Raw genomic sequence first — 17527 nt, 5'->3', positions numbered from 1 at the left:
AAAGCTCTTCTTGCCTCTGTCTGTATTTCTGAAATTCTGGGAATGCCTAACCTTAGCACTCTCAATTTTTTCCTGTTATACAGATAACATTTTCCACAAACCACCACTGATTAATCAAAACAGAAAATGAGTTTTTGGAAGTTATTTTGTAGAAGACTATACCTGCAGAAAAATGTTTTCATCTTGTTCGGTAGCACATGATGCAATCTGAGAACTATTTCTTTTATACTCTTGTAACTCTTATGTGACTATTAAACAGAGAAAAGAGCCTCAATGGAGGCTATTCAGATGAAAGGAGGCCTTTTTTTTTTACACTTTAACTAATCCTTTTCATTTTTCTAAGTTTCATATAATCATTCTCGTATTCTCAAAATCTCTCATTTTGGCCCACAGTGGCAAAGCAGGACTACCCTGCCTGTAGGCAGAAGGAAAAGTCAACCTTTCTTTCATGTCTTCAACATCTTAAACATACAACTGCATAAATGAGACAATATGTATGTTCAATGAAGAAAGGAGATAACAATTTATACTGTCCAGAGCAAGGAAGCACACAGATTATCTTGAAGCACAGCTGATGGCAAATCCAGTTCAAGCTTTCTCTCTTTGTGTTTTCCAAAACCAAGGCCTGGGACTGAGTTATTCCTGTAACAATAGAAATTTCTGGAGGGGAAGAGAAGAGCATGCCAAAGAAGGGTAAAAGTGGTGTAGTAAAGAATCATGTTCACTGTTTCTCATGTTGTCATGGGGCAGGAGATGAGGGAAAATGGGATGATGCTAAGGAAGGAGAGGGGATATCCCTTGTAGCAGTGCATACTGCTCATATTCCCTAATCTCTCAATAAAGGATTGCCACGAGTCAGTGCAGGCCCTGAGGCTAGTGGATGCAATTTCTAGGCTGAATGCTTGACAACAAAACAAGAGCAGAGCCATTGCTGCTCTTTCCCAACAGCTGGCTGCTTTGGGCAGCCTCCTATGCTTAAAGCCAGCCCTGACTGACAACCTGAGATCCAATTTGAGAGGTGCTGCTAGGTACTGCTCCCTATTCATGGCCCATAAGAGTATTACAGCCGCTGAGGTCCCCACAGTTCTGAGTGCACAACAGGACAACACAAAATACACATGCCGGGGGGGGGGGGGCAGGGGTGGGCAGTCAGGAGTAGTGTCATTAAAATAATCCAAAATTATCCCTTATTTCCGAAGTTACTTGAGTTCTTTGAAGACCACTCATGAAAGATAGCTTGGATTCAGGTCTACATTTTTCCCCAGTTTTGGCTACTCTAGAAGCCCAAGAGAGATGCAAATCTAGAAAGGGAATGTTTTAAAACTACAGCAGAAAAAAAAAAAATGTAAAAAGTTAGGCAAGCCAGCCCTTTCCAGAATTTTTTTTTCTTTTTTTTAATACTATAATCGGATAGCAGAAACATGTCTGGGAGGATAAATGTAGCTATAAAACTGTTGGTTTTCCAGCAATCTCTTTTTAGAATAATATTCCCATAGGGCTACTATCACCTTCTTGAATTTATACCATAGGGACCAAATATCCCACCCGAAGCCCTGACAAAAAGGCTTAAAACTATGTATTGGGAGCAGGAAGAGTAGTTACCTGCAGATCAGCGACTTAAGTAATAGGACTTTGCTGTTTTGTTCAGCTTTTATCTTGGGCAATTATTTTTACAGACTACTCCAAGTCCACAGTAACACACTAGTTCAAATAAATTTTCCATAATTTTGAAGAAAGCTGGTTTGTTCCCTGAGTGCTTAAACTGATCTTAGGCCATGATATTCCAACTGATAACCATTTGAGGTGCAGGAGAGCGGAGGCAAAGGGTAATTTCTGGTCAGATCAGTTCCTTAGTCCATCTCATCACCAGCTCACACGAACACAATTGGTCAACAGAAGGAAAGCAAAGACTGGCCAACAGGTCCAACAGGATGGGAGGGACAGCACCAGCCCCAACACGGATAAATTAACATTCCTCTAGACATTTACTTTTTGTTTTATAGTATAATACTTGCTCTTTATAATTCTTACAATCACAGATTTTTTTCTTCAGTGAAAATTTTGCAAATATTTTCTGATCTTAATTCCAATACCTGCTGTTCGATATTTCATAGCATTTTAATGAAGCTTTATTTTCATTTTTTAGTCTGGAGAAACTAAAGGATATCTAAACTGGTCTTCAAGTAAAACAGTTACGGAATTATATTATTTGCATGGTTTGTGCATGACATCCACTTTCTCAAAATATTCACACAACATAGGAAATCTTTACTTCAACAAGACAAAAATGTTTTTAAATCATTCCACCAATTCCATTCAGTGACTATCTGCAAAATGATAGATGAATATATTTTAATACTTTTGTCCTTTGTTTTCCTGATAGATATCAGAGTCCAGTAAGGACTCAGCTACAGTGTGAAAATACATAGCTTATTCTCCAGTTCATGAGCACAATAAACTCTAAACCACTATACTTAAAATATAATTGAAATGTTGTTTAAGCAAGCTTAGTACATGGGTATCTGAATTATATTGTGGTGACTACAAACTTGACCCTGAATCCCACAGCAGCATGGAAGAATTTTTTGATGTTGGGACTCCGTGAATTATATAGACAGAAGTAATAGATTTTCATCTTGCAGCAAATTTCTGCAAAGTTTTGTTTTCACTATGCGACATTATCTTAGCTTGACACTGCAAACATCCATTTTAAAGTGGTCTTCTAGTTTTGGGGGTTTTGTCATTTAACTAGAAGTTAGATTGACACTGTGACCATAACAGCCCTTGATGAGCATCCAGTAATTTAGGAGCCTTCTTTAGTAATACAGATTTTTAACATTAACATTCTTCTGTTATTAGAGTTGCCCACTGACTCTGATTTCATAATATTTCCTGCAGATGGTCAGAAATAACATGCATGCAATGATAAAGAGGAGAAAGCAAATTTCAAAACAATTACACAGTCTTCATTACAGAAGTGTTGTTTTAGTAATTAAGTATGGAACTGCACATATGGTATCTGATTTATCCTCATATTTTCACTTATCCAAACCTGCTATCACAATATTAATGTAAATGTAACCAGTTTTCAGTCAGTCTGGGAGCACAGAAAAGCTATATTTTTTTTTTTTCTGTTTACACCACTGATTCCACTTTTTTTTTTTTTTCCACTAGAAACTAGGAGAAAGAAGAGTAGGCTCAGTGTCATAAGTGAGGACTTCTCTCCCTTAAGCTCTTTCTAGGAAAGAGCTTCCTCATTTCATTCTCTTTTGGTGGATCATGAGTTATGTTTTTCTGGTTTAGGATTATTTCATTAATATTTTTACTCTTGGCAGATACTAAGGTGTACAACAAACAAGAAGAGTTTTTCTAGTGAGATTTGTCAAAGGCTTTTGCCCTCTGCCTAAAAATTTTACACTAAAATTTAATTTCTGCTGAAGAGAAAAATGGCACCGTGTCGTAACATAGAGCATGAGAAAAATATTTCTCAATCCATAGTTGTTTTTTTTTTTTTCTTAAGGATATTTAAGAGCATGCTCTGAAGTTTTTGTTAGTTAATATGTAAAACTGCTTAATTTTGTCTTCACTTTCCACTCCATTCTTTAATCCCAGTTCTGCCAAATTCTGACCCTTCATGGGTGAGCAGTTATGTGGCTTCTCCTGGGTATCTTACTGTTCAGCTCCTAGAAAGCTTAGCCTTTTATTTTCTGTTTTCCATTTCCTGGTAATTTTGAGAGACTAAGTATACTCAGAAATGTACTATATTAGAAATGTATGGATAACAGCTCTTAAAAGGTATTTGTTCATGTTTGAAAACTCAAAGATATCAAATTTTCCTACAGTGATAACAACAGATTTCAGATTAATATACTTGCCTAGACACATAATTTTCAGTTGGGAAACTTCAACTCTGAAGCTTCTCTTTTATCACTCATCTTTGTAAATTAACTTAACCTTCACTGCGCACTGCTTATTCATTCAGGTTTTGCATTCTATGTAGACTGAAAGGTTTGATTGCCTTCTACAGCACTTTTCTATTTCTTTGTGCCTCAATTTAAATTAAAGGGGGTGTTTTAACTTATAAAGTTTTACAACTGACATTTTGTGTTCCATGAAAGGCTACAGGATGAACGTTAGAAATTGTTACAAATAATTAAAAACATCATCTCTAACACCAAATGACCTGATTTAGTTTACTCAGGAAGAGGCTATTTGTGAAACAAGGGATTATCAAAAGAGGAAGAAAAAAATAATATAAAAGACAACACAGGAAAACTGAAGTGCATAATTACTGCTGGACATAAATACCAGAAAAACAAGAAAGTTATGCATTACATCTATCCCTCACAAATAATTCTGAAGCAATTATTACAGGATTGTGGTAGAACTGATCCCTCAGACACTAGCGAAAAGCAATGAAAACTTCATAATGATTGTTGGGCTACAAACTTGGTCTATACGCAGAACAAGCTGCATGCTGAGAAGCTACTTGTCTCTAAATATTCACTGATAAGAGTGACAGCAATAACTTTTTTCCAGCAAATGGTATTCCTTTTTGCCCTCTCTACTTAGCCATGGCTTGTAGATTGCTGGACCTTGCCAAAGGTCACCTCTAAAATCCGGTTCCAGTGAGAAACAGCTAAACAATGCTAAAGAATCTCAAAAATTACCAAATCATCATCTTCCTTAGAAACAACAAGCTGGGTCTTACAGGGATGTTAATGGATATAAACCAGTGTGCCCCAGCATCCTTCTGTTGCATGATGGGATAAGAAAATTAATGTTGAAAATAAAAATTATAATCTGAGGCCTTAAGAATCTCAGATGTAGGGGAAAGTTTAAAGTGAGTCTTTACTTTGAATCTTATTTAAAATAAAAAAAAGGAAGAATTATCTTCTTCAATACTTATATATAACATTGTATCCCTTTTTGGAGGAACCCCAATTTAATCCTTAAATAACAGAGACTTTTAAAATTCAGAATTTCTATGCAAGCATAAAATCTATGGCTCACTTTTTTATTAGAAAGAACAAAGATATGAGAATCCTTACTTATGTTATAACCATTAAGAACTTCATGATCAGACCCTTTAAGCTTTCTTTCAGCATTTACACATGATAATTCCAGGAACCCAGTTTATCAAAAATACAAGACTAACTCACTAAATGTGGACCTTTTGTCTCACACAAACAAAGCAGAGAATGATAAACCCAAAATTACTAGCCATATTACTTCACATCATTCTTGGAGGAATCAGATGTAGCACATAAATGAATAAAACCAAACTAAATCATTAGAGTCAGCAAATGGTATCACAAAATTTCATTTATCTCTCTTTAATAATATGAGAACTGTTCTATCTCAGAAATTATGGTAATGGGGTGGGGGGCATTATTTTTTATATTGATTTCTGAAGCTTTAGGGTTAGAAACCAAATTTTCAGTATCACTTTATTAAATTTTTCTGTATGTACCACATATATTTTTACAAAAACAAGCATAGGAACACTCTTAAAAGTTTACTTATGCATGGAAGAAGTTACCGAGAACTTAGAGCAGTAGATGAATATGACTATCACATTGAAAAGATATGAAGAACACAAATATATTAAAATATTAAATTTTTGGTCCATAGGGGACACCAATTTTACGATCTGCTGCCTGAAGCACTCTTGTAACGCTTCAAATGAAACCCCCAAGGTGCAGCTAACCTGCCCCCACCCTGCTGACTGCAACAAGAACATGCAAATATAGACCGTTCAAATATTTTTGTGACAATAATTCTCGAAGCAAAAAAGAAGAGAATCAGCAACACAGTTTAAATTCATTTGAAAAACTGTTTCCAGTTTAAAGAATAATTAGCATAATGCAAAAGTTAAGTCCCTGGAGTGATGTTAATTATCATTTTTTCTTTTAGTGTCCCAAGGAAAGAACTAAATCAGCTCATGCATCAATGAGTAGAACATTTTTTTTACAGAATATTACTGTTTATCAGAAACAGCCTGGAGCAAAAAATCATAAAATCTAAAACAGAAATATAATATTCATGTTAAAATACTACCATAATTCTCATTACTGGTAGGGTTCTGAATTACACAAGAATATAAAGGTAGTATAAATGGAAAACAAAAGCATGAGATATATGTTAGAGGACCAACAAATTTAAAATTAATATTTTAACTCTCTGCTATATTAGCTAAGACTCATTTACCTTAAAAAACATAGAAAATACATACAAAATATGATAAGACTTCAAACTATCATAACATGGTGCTGTGTCTTGTGGTTTATTTTAAATAAGAACTATCTCTGCCAAAGGACTTGATAATATGGAAGAACAGCAATGTGATAAAGTGTATTTCAATTTGGAAATCAGCACTCAAGATTAAAAACATTGATTTTTCACTGAAGGTGAGGTTATGGTGAACCTTGGCTGATGCAAGGAGAAGGAGGGCCCAGGCGACTTAATTTTACAAGGGCAAGCCAAAAATACTGTCAGGAAGAGCCTCTCTTCCTTCTCTGTGGCCTTTCTGCTGCTAAAACAGAAGATGAGCTGAACTTATGTTTCCATCTTGAAACCAGAGTGAAGAAGAAAAGAAAGACTCACTGTTAAAATAAGATGTTTCATTTTAGTATCAGGTTTTGCACTCCTATAAATACTGTAGGGCTAACTGAGCAAATGGTTGGAAATGATAGTGGCTTTCTGACCATTTTCTGAGCTTTCATCGTTCAGACATGAGGAATGCTTGGACAATACTGAGAAAATCTGCCTTTACTAAAAGGCTCTTGGTCTCAGCTTTTATTTTACGGGTTCAACAATCACAAATCTTTCATAAAAAGTGAATAGTCACCAAGATGTTGTATAAACAATGTCTTACATGGGTTTTTTTTTATGGTTTTTTTTGCTCACTTAAGACTCAAATCAGGCCCTTAGAAGGGAAAAATGAGCCACTGTTAAAAATGGTGATGTAAAAGCAACAAAAACCATTCTAAAATGCACCAAAGTAACTTTCCTTCTCCTGAAACTAAACTGCAAATGTAAAAATCATTTTCAAAATGAACATGGTGCATCTCTTCTATTACTTACGTGCAATAGGTTATCTTCTGTGGTATTAATAGAAACTTGGACTGCTGCAACTCTGAAAGGTAGTTATTTGTGTATTGGTCATTCATACATGTGCATTTAACTTTCCATTACACCAAAATAGAATTTGTCCTCAGAAAGTAGATGCTAGTCTTTTCTGTTTATATACTGAATGCATTTCATTCTTGTATTTAAAAAAAAAAAAAAAATTTTAAAAATTTAAAAATCTGGTAGTGCCAGGGATAATTTCTTAAAAGAAAACTTGGATTTTAATAGTCTTTCTATACAGACAATACAATCTTAAAAATTGTAGTTGTACTTGATGCTCTCTCACCTAGACTTCACACAGGGAACAAATATGTCCTAGGAATGATAGCCAAGGAATTTTTATGCTGGTCTTGACTAGAGGCGATATTGCTATGCTTTCCTGGAAAAACAGAAATCCTTTTGTAGCAAGTTCTGGAATATATAACTCACAGCCAAATTTTCTTCCTAATCTATTTTACTTCTCTTCTTCTACTATTTCTATGTATTTTGTCTTTATATGTAGACAGATATTGCAACCTTTCAGAATGCTGGTCATCAACATCTTGAGTTAGATCACATCTAGCATACTGAATCATGTTTTGTGTCCCCTGGTGCAAGAAAACTGTGGATAGAGTAGAGTAAATTAAGTGAAAAGACAATGACCATGAACTGAAATGTGGAGGTTCAGACTGGATTTAAAGAGCAACTTTTTCACAGTTATTTTGACCACTCTTTACCTTTTTTCCTAAATAAATCTTCTTATATTATCATGGCATTTTCCTGAATCTAATACTTATGTTGCTCCTGTTTCTTGTTATCACTGGAAGGATATGGATGTTACCAAATACAGTCCTCACGCTAAAGGATTATTTATATAATAGTAGTATCAGCAGTACTATTCCCAGTCTCTAATGGAAAGAAAAGTTGTATTTCTTTTATTAGTGCTCTTGCACATGAATTAAGATTTACATTGATCTGCTACAATGATATGAAAGTACTTCTTTCTTTCTTTTCTACTAATTAGGATTGATTAAGTTTAACAAAACCCATAAGTAATGCACATTATCAGTTATAACAGAGTTTTAAATAAAGTTTGTGAAAGAAAATATGTTTTTAAAAATACAATTTGAAATGTTCAACTTTGAAGCAAGTCATAATCTGCAAGCTCTTTCGCAAAGAAGTTTATCTGTGTTACTTATCAAGAAAGAGCTGTTTTTTGTTTCATCACTAATTGATTTGTTTAAATGTCATTAAAAGTATAATGATTTACATATTATTTAGGAAGACAAAGTTCTTTTGTAATAAAATATGTACAGTTCAGAGGCACAACAAAGAAATAATCGAAAATATTTTGTTTCCTAATGGAAGCAAAATTAGACAAAGTAATAATCCAGAAGTTCTTAGCATTTAATAGAAAAACATTTTTAGTAAGGAATAACATTTTAACTGATTAATGTTATGAGCTATTTTAAGATTATTTTATATCTTTTTGCAGGTATTAAGAACTTCCTTGTGAAGAAACTAAAATGAGTGCAGAAAGTTTTTAATATGCTGATTTAAAAATTATTGTGGCTTTTGACACAAAAACGCCCATTCACTGGTAAAAATATTTCAGAACTACAATAAGCCTTACTTAGAGGAAAATGAGAAAAAAGCTTGCTCTGTCAGGAAAAGAAAGAAGTATTTTAAATATCCTTCATCTTCCAGCTAACATTTTCAAGTACTTTATTATACAAATAAGTCTTTCTGAAGCCTGTTCTGAAAAGCCCTGCTGGACACCAATCTCAATTAATTCAAATGCAAATAAACTGTGAACTTCAACCTACTTCAAGCAATCAGTGCAAGCATTGCCAACTCTCCCCTCATTTAACTCTTTAGAACTTATTTTCTCAAGATTTGCACAACTCAGCAATGCAAACAAATAATTCACCACTAATTTTACTTAGTGTATGATAAGAAGACTGATTAATTAAATAGATTTACTGTTATCATTCCTAGAGTAGTAATGCTAGGTACCTGCATAGACATTGCTATCAAATAAAGCTATAAATAGAAAACAAATGTATATTTATTTTCAAGTCATTCCTATAGCCACTTGGTAAGAAATCACACCTAACTAGATCACAACAGGTTGGCTGATTTGAACTTATCGCATTACATCTCTTGGCCAACACACTCCGCCCATAGAAACAGAGGTATCAATGACGAAGAGGAAATAGAAGATACTGGCAAATGAGGAGCATTTTTGTAGTTTTTCTGCCACATTAACTGTGCAGAAATTTGTTTATCTGTACTGGCCCAACTGAATAAAAATGCATCTATTAATAAATGTAAGTGCTAGAAAGGCATACAGCCTACCTACTAGGATACAAGACTTTGTACCTAGAGGTTATTTAAGTAACCCCAAAACTAAGAAAAGAGAGTTAGCCTGTGTGTTTGATTTCTCTTGGCTACATTCTCTGGGCATTAGTCCCCTTTGATACTGGAGGTGCTAAAGAAAGTTTCATACAGCACTGTTTTCAAAGGTGCTGGTCAACCACAACTCTTATTCAAGCCACAGCTTTCTCAGTATCTCTTTATTACAGAGGCAAAGTGTCAACTCTTCTAAAAAAGTGTTCTTTGACTTTTCTGTCTACCAAGAGGCAAGGTACCAAAGCACTGTACCAAATATGTACACAAATACAAGCATTTATCCCTAGGAGGAAGAAAGAAAACAAACAAACAAACAAGCAACCACAACACATTTTTTATTTATTAGAGATATAGTTAATATGGCAGATTTTTTTTCCTATGATTGAATATGTTTGCTTTTTTAAACACATACTGAAGATTTTTTTATAAACTCATATAAAAGAATATCAGAACGACAAACCAGTATGATTGTCTAGATCTAGAACACACCCAGAACGGAGCAACCACAGCATTTGTGGATTTTTGTTTTTACTGAGTACCATTTACTGTCAAAGGCTGCAGCCCAGCAAATAGCCAAGTGATCCACTATCAAGTGTAAGCTTAAGATGCCTGGCAGGTTGTATGTGTGTTGATATCATCAATAATTGTAAGCATATGCCCCCATGTACACATCTTTGTGTGTTGGTGAGTGTAAGCAGGGTCTGTAATACAAGGCTGTAAACAGGGGGTTTCCCTGAGTACTAATTTCATGACAAAGCTCCTCCCTGCATTAGTTCTGCAGTCAGCTGTTCGGTCCATTCATAAGCTTCAAGTTTTCCTCAACTTTTGAATGGTGTTGTTAAAGGTGTTAGAACTGCACAGTATAAAAAAAACACAGCCTTACAAGTATACAAATATGCCTGAAAAAAGATTACTACTGAAAACAGATTTTTGTAATCAGAAAAGATGACCAAAATGGCTATGGACCACACTTGGTGTACATGTATATTTAGAACACCATTTTGTTGAAAAATAGCAGTGCCATTTTACTTCCTTGAGAGTCTACATATCATTTCAAAGCTTATTTTTTTAAATGTGATTTATAAAATAACACAGTTTAATTCATATGAAGCCAAAACAGTACACAGAATATACAAGCAGATATAAGTTATAAATTTAAAAGACAGAATTAATGTCTTGGCATCAAAGTTTATCATCTGATTGATGCTGGTAAAATGACTGATCTCAGCAAGATCAATGACTTGTAACTCGTGTAATGATAGATATAGTCCCTTTGCAGCTGACAGGACAACATGTATGAATATAAACTATTCAAGTGAACAAGAATTTGCAGATTTAAACCCTGTGTATTTACAGATAAACATTAAAAGTAGGGCCACAGAATTAATGGGTTGGGATTATTCAGTTGGAGTGTTTTTTCCCTTAGTTAATGCACTGTTTGCACCACATGCTTCAAAATCAACTTTTCCAAAATATTTTCATGATGTCTACTTTAGAAAGCAAGCATCCTGAATCTGCATGCTTTTAAAAGTATCATTATTTAAAATTATATCAAAATAAATTAATATTCATATCAATGGCAGATGATAAGATCTGTCCTAGCTGATGGGTAGACTGTTAACAAAGGTTTACAACTAAGTGCTGTGTAATAAACTTACTTCCCCTATAATTTGAGAGAGGAAGGCAATAGCTGCTTTATAACTTCAGGGAGTGGGAGCGGGAGGGGGAGACAATAAAACATATGTATTCCCTAATTTTATTTAAATGTAATGAAAGTCTTGGCAAGTTAAACTACTTTCTCCTTAATTTGTTTGCTTTTAACTTTAATCTTCAGTAGATCTAAGTTGCTGCCAGATGGTTATCTTTGTATTCTAGCTGATAAAAATATTCAGTAGAAACAACCCACCTTAAAATTAAGTAAATGATGCGGGAGCAAAACAATACTATAATAATATGAAACAAATGCCTTTCATCAGCTTCATCTCACCAGCAAAAGTTACCTCACACTCACAATTACTACAAGTGCTAGCACTTGCGCAGGACAACTAGGTTAAAAAAAAAATAAAGTAATAATAAAAAAAAATCCCACACCAAACCTGTGGTGTAGGTCCCAGTTCCAAAGAACGTTCATCACAGCCATGAAGCATAAAGTGCTACATAATGTTAAAAAATACAGGGTGGGGACCACCTTTGCCTGCTTGTTTCATTCAGCCATCTCAGTAGCACTGGCTACGTGCAGCAGCAGCCCATTGCTTCTGGAATCAGCCTTAACCTCAGACAGAAATCCCTGCATGACACTCTGCTCTGCGTGTGCAAATCCCTGTGTGGCACTCTGCTCTGAGTGTGCAGAACTCTGAGAACTCACAGCAGTAGAAAAACACTCTGTGAAGCAGAGCACCCTACCAACCTTGCGAAAGGTTAAACACAGCTACAAGAGCAAGACATTGAATCTGCCCACACTTCCCAGTTCCATTCAATTATGGGCAACAGCAAACCTATAATGCAAAATAATACAGTGTTAGCAGAGACTTGCATTTACACCTAGTTGTAGCCTGAAAGAAAGCCTGACATTCATCTCATCAGTCAATACCAAAGGAAACAATCCTCAACTTTCTCAGGCACACATACACACCACATTGACCTTGGAGGTAGAGGTGGGGATGATCCCTTTCACGAAGCTGCTGTTTCACAAGTTCAGCATTACAGCGTTAAGTTGCTTGTCAAGTAACAAGGTATCACCATCCTTCTGTTACACACGCAAACAGACACGCATAAGAACACAGAGCAACGTGACGCTATGCTTCTTAATCCTCTTTAATTCCTGTTTTGCTCTGTACTTCCCAGAATAACCTTACATATCCCTTCTGCCACCAGACAGAATCAGAGCTTTTCTTGTCCCCTGATACTAGTGTTTTACAAAGCAGCTTCTATAACATCTTTTGATATCTTTTTATAACAGTCAAGATTTCCAAAATATTTTGAAACATTTAAACATTAGCCTGGCAGCAAGTTTTTGAGAAAAATAAGCCTCTAACTTCTTCATTCTAGATCCATCTTTTGTTTTCAGAGAGAGCCCTTTTCACCAAAAACTGCACACCTCTTTTTCCAAGCGTTCCCTCTAAGGGCTCACAAGCTCCCAACTTTGCTCTGCCTTTGACTGCTGGCTCCTCCATCCCATTTGTTACCTCACTACCACTTATATGCAAACATCAACTAAAAAAAAATAATTAAAAAAAATATATATACATATATATATATATATATATATATATCTCCTGCTTACCTTATACAAGAGCCACCAAAGTCCACAAGGAAAAAAAAAAAAAAAAAAACAGAAAAAGAAAAAGAAAAAAAACTCCAGGTCCCCGTGCAAGAATCGCCCCCCCGAAAACACCACTTCTTAGCCTAACAAAGCCAACAGCGGACCCGCCGCGATCCGCGAGGGAGCCAGCTAGTCCGGAGAAAACTCGACGCAATTCCAGGCACGGCGCTTCCCGCCGGGTCCAGTCGTGCAGCGCGAAGCCGCGGCCCCGAGGCGCGGCGGGGAGGCGGCGCGGGGCGCCCGCCCTTCAGCACCCGCCGGGCCGCGGACAGCACCGGCCCCGTGAGCCGCGCCGAGCCCCTGAGCCGCCCCCGCCGCCGCTCGGCTCCGCTCGGCCCGGCTAAGCCCGCCCCTCGCCCCACCCCCGTCCCGCCCCCCGGGCTGCCGGCATCACCGTACGTGGGGCGAAACTTGCTCTCAACTCCCCCCCTCCCCTTTTTTTTTTTTTCTTTTTTAATTTGTTTTAACTAACGTCTCATATTGCACCTCCCCTTCTCGCCGAAGGACCAACCGCCCAGAGCTGTCGCCCTGATGGAGTTCACTGTTTTCTCCCTTCGGTCTCCCCTTCTCAGGGGCATTGCCCCCCTGCCCGCCCCTCGGCTGCCCCCACTTCGCCTGGTCCCCGCATAACATCAGAAATGGAAGTCCTCTCCCAGAGCAGCTGCACCCAGAAGGCTTTGGACACGGGTGCCTGCAGAAAGAAGACCAACTGCTGTGAAACAGTGAGTTGTTCCCACCTGGAGCACAGAGCTTTATTGTGCTTCCATTTTTAAAGCAGGCTGGGTATTATGCAATATTTATACGCTTTAATATATGAACCCACTATCCGAAAGCTCAAATATGCTGGAGGCTCTGCACAGCCTGTATCGGGAATCCCAGTCATCCATATCAAGTTTTAGTGCCCCGAGTGTTGGGGTCGAGTTTCTGAGTGGTAACCCATGCTATAACACACTGACAAATTGGTGTAAATCATCTTCAGTTATGGAAGGTAAGGAAACAAATCGCCGTGATATAAGACTATTAATTACATCCTCTATTTATAGGACAGATAACAGGTACCTCTGGACGAACAGAGGAAACAACAAAAAAGCCAGAAGATAACAGTTTAAAATTAGAAATATATTTACATGAAGTCAAGCAAAGAAACGATAGTTTGAAGTCTCACTTGAATTTGCTTTTATGTGAGATAAAAGATTTAATTATCTGATTTATTACTTTTAAATTAATTTACCATCTATTCCACTGCTTTTAAAGAGTAGGTACTTAATCTTCAATGTGAAATCATTATGAAAATTAAGTATCTCCTCTTCATGGCATTATAGGTTACCTACTTTGGGCCTTTTGGGAAAACGTATTACAGATTGAAGTATTAAACTGTCTTTAAATCACTCATGACTAGGGCAATAGAGACAGAGGTCAGTTGTTCAGATGTACTCTAGCATGCTAGGTTAATTATACTTGTGTCTACATGTGGAACAAACTTGTAGTAACAAAACTAGGTAAATCCAGTAGCTAAAGATCTGAACTAGTTAGCATAGGAAATAGTAAAATGGGATCTTATCCCTGTTCTGTAAGGGAGTTCTTATTCAACTGCTAATTAGGTCATGTCACTGCAAAAAGAAACCTGATTAACTTTCACACACAAAGTGTAGAATATAAAGCCAAATCAAACATACTTTCATTGATCCAACCCTTTATAACAGCTGGTTATCATAAAGCCAGTTCTGGTTGGCATCCAGATAATGCTTCTGAACCACTATGATTCCGTTTCTCCCCTCTTTTTTCTCTTCAGCCCTCTCAGGAATTTTGCAAAGCACAGAAAGAATACAATTGCACTACTTAGTAACAATTTTGGGGCTGCAAAACTGATGTTGGATCAACTTTGTTTCCTACTAGCACAGATGCACTCTCTGTGGGGAAGAGGTAAACAAAAAATACTTGTTCCAAATTAAGTGGAAATTGAAATCTTGTGAGGGCAAACAGAGACCTTGCTCATCCACTCCCCTTTGCCATTATGAAAGTACATGAAACAAACAATCAACAGTTACATAAATCTTTTATATAACCCAATTAACTAAGTAGTCAGGATGACTATCAAATTATGCAAGGTCTGACATAATGTAGCTTACTGCTTGTCTTTGCAAATTGGTAGAAAAAGAACCCCCAAAACAGCACATTGAAGGCTCTTGAAAAAATTCTGAAAATCTCTAAATCTTGTGAGGACTTCTAGTCTTAAATCCGAGTGTAAATAATGATACAATGGTGTAAAACATTAAATTATCTCAGTATTCTTGCATTTTTGAACGTGTGTATTGGATCAAGTTCATCCCTTTGGATGCTCACTGAAACATCCAGGTTACAAAGATCATATTTAATTAAAATTACTTTGATGTATTTGTAGCACACACATGTCCTAATTTTTCCTCTAATTTAGCTCTGTGTCAGCTCTCACAGATAGCAGTTAGAAAATAAATTTTTCCACACACACACAAAAAAACTGAACCAAAAAACCAAAACCAAACCAAAAACAAACAAACAAACAAAACAAAATGACAAAAAAAAAAAACCCACCTGCAACATTTTCATCCATGGAGTATTACACTGGGATATTACTTCACTTGATGTAATGCAGACCAATGTACAATCTACTTTAATGGATACTTTATTCTGTGTTTCACAATTAATTGTTTGTCCAGAAAGACTGCAGATGATTAGTAGTATGTTTCTGGTTTCCATAACCTTAATTTGCATAGTTTATGACAGTATCTTAACAGATCCCACATAGTACGCCACAGAATTTTCAGAGTTTGGTATACTTGAAAGAGTCCCATTTGCTTGGCAGTCAGTTATGACTGTTTTCATTTTTCTGTCTGAATTACTGTATTTGGAGCATTTTCCAGTCTTACATTGGGCAGAGAAGAAGCCACACAGTAAGTACTAATGGTTTCTTGTAAAGGTGAGAAACACAGAGGAACTTCAAAGCTGTTTGATGCGTGTTAAGACTATAAGCATTAATAACAAAGATTATCTATTTTGGATTTAAGAGATGCTGTTTAATATAGGATCCAATACAACAGAAAACTTTAGGCAAGACAAAGAGAAGATCAAAGACTCAATATATTAAGGGTAAGTCAATGCATATAACACAAGATGAAATTTGGTTAAAAACTCATTCATTACTTGTTGAAAACATTGCTCTCATACTTTACATCTCTTACTGAATTTAGAACACTAGTCACTTTCTTTGACCAATCAGGATCTCCTTTTCTACCAAAAGTAGCCATTTCTACAGAATTATGTACATGTGAAATGAATGTAGAACTAGAGAGTAAGCACAGTATTCCAGGAGTGGCTACTTTTCTTCTCTTGGCTTTTTGTACTGCTCCACTTTCTAAAGCTATTTAAAATATTTTTTTCATATTTGCATTTTTATATTAGTAATCAGTGAGGAAAAAAATTGGATATTTCAGAGACTTGCACTATTACTCACCCTTTAGATACTCAAGTGACTTCTGTATGGCTTGGTACCACCCACCACCTGCAAGTGCAACAACAACATTTTATTTTTCTGTGAGAAATGAGAAAAGTGTTACCATTAATAGCATTATGAAGATAGAAAATAAAATATTAAAATCTGATACTACAAAGTATCAATTAATTTGTTGTCCTAGCTAACATGACAGTTATGAAGCAGTAAACAAGACCAATTTTTTTTTTTTTTTAATTCTTTGAATCTAGGATGTGCAATGCTTTAAACACACTTCTATTTGTAACTTAATACCAGTCATACATAGATTTTGACAGATTCAAGCAAAAAGTCTTATTTCAAAATATATAGTCTGAAGTACTGCCCTTTACAGAGTTTAATTTCCACATTTTTTTTTTTTTTTTTAATGGGAAGAATACAGCTGCCCCTTCAGTGCAGCTGTTCCTGGTGAAGATAATTGATTAGCTTCAAGTCAATGACAGCAAAAAATTCTCAGACTGCTCTGACATGAGATGGCATGAATAATCCTCCAAATCTTTCTCTCTCTCCCCCACACACACAGCATGAAGCTTGGACACATACATCTTTCCCTTTTCTTCCACTGGTCTAATTCACTCAATGTGTGTTTAATGTTTTAATGAAAGATGATAATGCATCCACTATAAACTTTATGCTGATCAAAAAGCACAATAAAGTGTACTGAGACCTGGACTGGTGCTTTTCTAACAGCAGGGCATCGTAAGCACCAGAATGGCAGACACTGGCAAATGTTATAGAAGAAAATTAGCTTGCTTGTGGCTTGCAGAAAGGCTATGCCAACCATCTGGCACAGGACATCTCCCAGATGACAAAAGAATCGTAAAGGCACATTAAGGTTTTACCCCATATCTCCTCAAAACCAGTTGTCACAAAGGAACTCAATTCCCTAAATAAATGTAATTTGCAATAGTGTTCATACACGAAAAATCCCCTATCTTTGAAATGCATCAAAATAGTTCAAATGTATACCACAAAATGTCAGATGTAAACTCAGAAACAAACAAACAAACAAACAAAACACACACACACAAAAAAACCCCTAAGCTCTGAGGTTAGTTATGTAGACTTCCCAATTATTTCTAATCAAATAAATGCTATAGGTTAATTTCAGTGCACTGCAACATTGCAATGATAACGATTCTGAGAAATATTATATT

General features: G+C 36.1%; 1 protein-coding gene across 4 annotated transcripts in view; it reads right to left on the bottom strand.

Annotated features, from left to right (window-relative positions):
- The window catches only part of FSTL5 (follistatin like 5), a 309857-nt gene extending 293475 nt beyond the window's left edge, over positions 1–16382 (bottom strand). For 3 of the 4 annotated variants that reach the window (XM_071807741.1, XM_065837513.2, XM_065837515.2), the window contains exon 1: positions 12806–13140. The gene's annotated coding sequence lies outside the window, so the exon portion shown is untranslated. Of the gene's footprint in view, positions 1–12805; positions 13141–16334 lie in introns of those variants that run through there. The other variant, XM_065837514.2, reaches the window with a different exon arrangement.
- Between the last annotated feature and the right edge of the window lie 1145 nt (positions 16383–17527).

Source organism: Patagioenas fasciata, chromosome 4 (assembly GCF_037038585.1).
Source record: "Patagioenas fasciata isolate bPatFas1 chromosome 4, bPatFas1.hap1, whole genome shotgun sequence".
Taxonomy (NCBI): Eukaryota; Metazoa; Chordata; class Aves; order Columbiformes; family Columbidae; genus Patagioenas; species Patagioenas fasciata.
Note: the sequence above shows the minus strand (reverse complement) of the source record. Positions and strands in the feature narration are given on the sequence as shown.